The sequence below is a fragment of the Hyperolius riggenbachi genome, chromosome 7, assembly GCF_040937935.1.
Source record: "Hyperolius riggenbachi isolate aHypRig1 chromosome 7, aHypRig1.pri, whole genome shotgun sequence".
Classification (NCBI taxonomy): Eukaryota; Metazoa; Chordata; class Amphibia; order Anura; family Hyperoliidae; genus Hyperolius; species Hyperolius riggenbachi.
The window spans coordinates 134,100,793-134,106,120 of record NC_090652.1 but is presented as its reverse complement, the minus strand read 5'-3'; positions in this window follow the sequence as shown (position 1 = coordinate 134,106,120).

The following is a 5,328-nucleotide window of genomic DNA, read 5'->3' as shown; positions in this document are numbered from 1 at the left end:
TGCCTCAGCGCCCTATATTACAGAGCAAAGCAGAGCTGTGTGAGGCGGCTGAGGCATCAGCTCTTTTAAAACTGAGAATCGGCTCTTGTCGTTCGCAGCAAAGAGCCGGCTCGTTCGCGAACGACCCATCACTAATTTTTACTAGGGAAGTATTCGGGGGTGAAATGACTAGCAGGACAGGACTTTCCCTGCAGTGGACAGAGAAGGGGAGGGGGGGTGGACAGACAGAGAAGGGGAGATGGTGGACAGAGAAGGGCAGGGAGTGGACAGAGAAGGGAGGAGGTGGACGAAGAGGGGTGAGCAGAGAGCAGAAATGTTTTTTTTGCACACATTACCCACATGTTGCAATCATATGCTTTAAATATATTTCACCTATATGTGCATCTGTATATTTTGAATGCAAATGTCTCACAGTGAAGGAAAGCATTCCACTTTTCTCACCTTGAACACATCATAAATTTAGGGAGAAGTTAAGTGCAGGCTGTGCAGCTGTTTAGAGCAGAGTGCAGGAGGATCATATTGCACTGCAATCACAGTGCCTGCCCTGTCATTCTAGCCCAGCACGCTGTCTGCAAAGTTACTGAGCTGTGCTTCTGAGCCAAAAGTTGCCCATTTGTTCACTATGCACAAATTCAGTACACAGCCTAAAATGAGCAGCACATTACAGCCAGTACGTGTGCTCTACACATATCTGGCAGTGGCACCCATGTCCCCTCTCTCATCTACCTGTCCCTGCAAGGCTGGCTCCCCTCCAACTGAGCAATCCATCTTCGTTCAGCTTCCAGGATCCCCTCTGCCTGCTGGGAGGGGGGCGTGCCGCTCCTGGCTCCACTCCCTTTGTGATCCGAATCGTTCATTTTGATGATCCAGATGATTCGACTCACAAGAGATTCGGATCAAAGATCCGAATCGTTCATGATCCTGACAACACTACTGTATAGGAACTGGATGCTGCAGATGACAGTCTACCCACTTAGCAGAGTGTATCATACATGGACTAGGGGGCAAATAAATGTATATATTCATAAATATACCCTATAAGAGGTGACTGCTGGGTACATCACTGTGAGTAGAGCAGGGCTGCTCAAAACCTATCCGGATGTTACTCGGATAGTAGCAATCCGGATTTTTCCCAGTAATGCATTGCGGCCTGGGCGGGGGGTTTAATCTTACCTATCATGACGTCTTCTTCGTCCGTCCCTCGTCGCCTCCCAAGATGCGCTCCAATCCGACGTCACGTGACTAAAAACACTTCCTCCTTCCGGGTTGAAGGAGGAAGTGTATAGTCACGTGACGCCGGATTGGAGCGCATCGTGGGAGGCGACGAGGGACGGACGAAGAAGACATCATGATAGGTAAGATTAAACCCCCCACCCAGGCCGCAATGCATTACTGAGAAAAATCCGGATTGCTACTATCCGAGTAGCATCCGGATCGGATTTGAGCAGCCCTGGAGATGAGGGCTTCACCTGAGTATCAAAATTTAAATAGTAACCACAATCAGGAAGCGTAATTTTGCCTTTTTGCGTAATTTTGTTCCAAATTTAGTGGTTAATGGCAAAGCTGCCATACATGCAATCAGCACTTAGGGCTGAAACCCACTAGAGCGATTTTCTGAGCGTTTAGGGAGCAATTCAAACCGCTAGCGATTTCCCTAAACGCTCAGCTAATGTTAACGGATGGGCCAAATTCCACTGGAGCGATTGTGATTACCAAATCGCAAAATGCAGGACATTTTTAGCGTTTCTGCAATGTAAAGTATATAAACGCTGGCCTAATCGCTCATCAAAACCTACACAGAGCGATTTTGCTAGCGTTTTGAAGTTACTGTACTCTGTAAAAAAAAAAAAATTTATTGAAAAGACCAATCAGAATTAAAAACGCTAATCGCTCCACAATCGCTTACACTTTTTAAAACTGCTCTCAAAAACGCTCGTGAAATCACTTACAAAACGTTCATACAAAACGCTAGCGATTAGCGATAGCGTTTTGTAGTGGGTTACAGGCCTAAAATATGTTAAGTGAAATAGTGGTTACAAGTCAAGTTGATTTTTCAGTAAGACCTTGTAGTTTTTCAGAAAATTAATTTTAAAATGCAAAGGAAAAATTGTTTTAAACTGCTATTTTTCTGAGTTTAACCCCCTTACGACCACCTAACGCCAAATGGCGGTCGCAAGATAGCTCCCCCAGGACTGCCTAATGCCGACTGGTGTCCAGTCCTGGGGAGGAGGTCAGCAGGGATCGCGCCCACTGATGAGCGCATACTCGCTTGAGTGACGGAGCTCTGCTCCATCAACAGTCTGCCAGTTAGTGGCCGCTAGCAGACTGTTAGATAGCGAAACCGCCGTCAATTTAAATTGTACAGCTCTGCAATCTACCGCTGCGCTGTACTGGGACAGCCATGTCACTTGCCTGTACCCTGGAATAGGAAGGAAAAGGATCGCATGGGCTGATGCCTATGAGAGACGATTAAGCTGATTGGACATCGGGGAAGAAACAGGGCTGGATTGAGGCCAAGGCCACCTAGGCCATGGTCTAGTGCACCACAGGAGCAAGGGCACCAAAGCAGCAGGCTAAACTGGTGCATCATTTGCAAGCTTGCAAATGCTGCAGTGTAGGGAGAGCAGGTGAGCGCCTGACCGCGGTACTCTGCTGCCAGCCGCCTGTGCAGCAGCCACCTTGCTCTCTGCATGTTTGCATTGTGGCCGGTGGCTATGGACTTGGGCAGTATTGCAGAGTTACAAGAGGATGATGTAGAATAGCAGCTGATAGTCGTTCACATCTCCACTTGTCTCCAGCATAGAAGCTTCCTCTTCCCGTCTGACTTGCTGGTAACATGCCGGCAAGTCACAAATGAAAGATACTGGTTGGAGGGACAGATGTACAGCAGCGGCTGATGGAGACAGAGGGGAAGAGGAAGCTTCTGCGCTGGAGAAGAGCGGAGAGGTGACACTGATGGCTACTGCGGTGTGGAGGCGAGCTGGCTACCTATACTGAAAGGTGGGAGAGGGAAAGGGAGGATTAAGGGAGTCACCTAGCTACCTATACTTGAGGGGGAGGGGTCATCAGGCTACCTATACTAGAGGGAAAGGGGGAGGGGTCATCTGGCTACGTATACTGAAGGGGGAGGCTGGTGACAGTGGCCTTGGGCGGTAAAAAGTACAAATCCGGCTCTTGTAGTCTGTGGAAGGGATTTGTAAAGGCAGAGTGTATAATTTGAAGTGCATTAAATAACTACAGTATTGCCAGGACAATAGCCTATTTGCACTATTTTATGTATACTGTATAATAATATACATGTATATAATAAAACTTTCTCTTGCTCTCTTTGCCCTCTTTCAACACCCTCTCTTTAGTGTTCTCTCGCTTTCTCTGCCCCAATTGTGAATTGTCTGCCTGTGCCCATTTGCACACACATCTCACCCTTCCACTTGTGCAGTGCCAAACTAATTTAGCAGCACCATAGGGGAGCAGCACACAGAGCTGAGTGCTTACAGGAAGGAGGGTGCATTACAGAGGAGCATATACTAGGAGGGGAACATTGTAATCAGTGGCTCTATAAGGCTAGGGCTATATCTGGGAGTATTATACCTGGGGACACTAAAGGGGAGCTAAATGCAGGGTGCACTAACATTATTACTGTAATCCTTATGTATTTATATGGCACTGACTGACTGCAGTTATTTATAGGGTACACTAATTACTGTCCTTGGAGCTCACAAAGTAATCCCTATCATAGTCTAATGTCCAAACTTATTATTATGTATTTTTATATCGCTCACATCTACTGCAGCACGTTGTAGAGTTCATAGTCATGTCACTGACTGTCCTCAGAGGAGCTCACAATCTAATCCCTACCATAGACATGGTCTAATGTCCCACTATATTATTATTATGTATTTATACAGTATAGCACTGACATCTTCTGCAGCACTTTTCAGAGTAAAATAATCATGTCACTGACTGTCCTCAGAGGTGCTCACAATCTAATCCCTACCATAGTCATAGTCCAAGGACAATTTAGGGGGGAGCCAATTAACTTACTAGGATTTTTTGGTGAAGGGGGGACTCGATACATCACCAGTTCATATTCTGTGATGCAGTCAATCATATCCTGTGCTACTTTACATGTTCGGGCTCCATTAAGACCCTGGAGGGGCGATTGGAGAAAGTGGAATTTGGACGGAGAAAAGTACAAATCTGGCCCTGACTGAGCTGGCAGTGGTGTTATTTCCTTCCCTATTCTTCCCACTCCTGGTTGGTGAGTATCTTTTCCCTTTTTCAGCCTCCACCTGCTGCCAGTGTTAATATCCCCTCCCTCTGCCTGGTTCTGGGGAATGGGCAGTAATCTTATGCTAGGTACACATAATGAGATTTTCTTGCAGATTTCCTGCCAGATCGATTATTTCCAACCTGTCCGATCTGATTTCCGTTCGATTCTCCATTCATTTCTATCGAAAATCAATAGGAAATCAGATTGAACAGGTTGGAAATAATCGATCTGGCAGGAAATCTGCCAGAAAATGTCATCTGTGTACCTAGCATTAATCCTTGGCACTAAGTAATTAAAAGCACCCCCATATTCTGTGCTGGCTGCCGACCAGTATTTGGCAGTAATCCTCCTGGTCGTCCACCTCCTGCCTGGCACTAAGTAATTAAACCTACCCCCGTGGTTGGTAGAATGATCTACTCTCTGCTGGCTGCCGACGAGTATCTGGCTGTAATCCTCCTCTGGTCAACAAAAATGTTTTGTCCAACTCCTGGCTGTCAGTGATGTCCAGTATGCTTTTTGACAGAAATCTTTGCCCCTGTGGAACTTTTACACTACATGCAATTGCGATTTTGATGACATTTTTTAAGCAATTCCGATTTTTAGTGTGATTTAGAGTTCTTTTACATTACATGCAATTTTATATGCAATTCCGATTTTTGATTCCATTAAAAAACATTCTGCATGCTGCCTTTCTCTTCTTGTGTTGCTAGCATCCAGTGAAAATCGGAAATTGCAATGTGCAGTACAAAACAAGACTAAGGGCTCTTTTATACTACTTGCAAATCTAGTTTCTGATTTTACATGCGTTTCCGCTTGGTGGTATTTAAAAAAAAAAAGTTCTCCATGCTGCGTTTTTTTCTTTTTCTCAAAAATGAGCCACTCAATCAAATAAAACTGACACCATGATAAGTGCCTAAATGGATGAAACCAAATGAACATGCAAAAAAAGGCATCCATATAGAAATTGTAATAAAACTCAAAACCTGTAGCCAGTATATAGATAAAATATAACTTTATTGGTGCCAAAAAAACAGATAAAAACAATTAAAAACCAA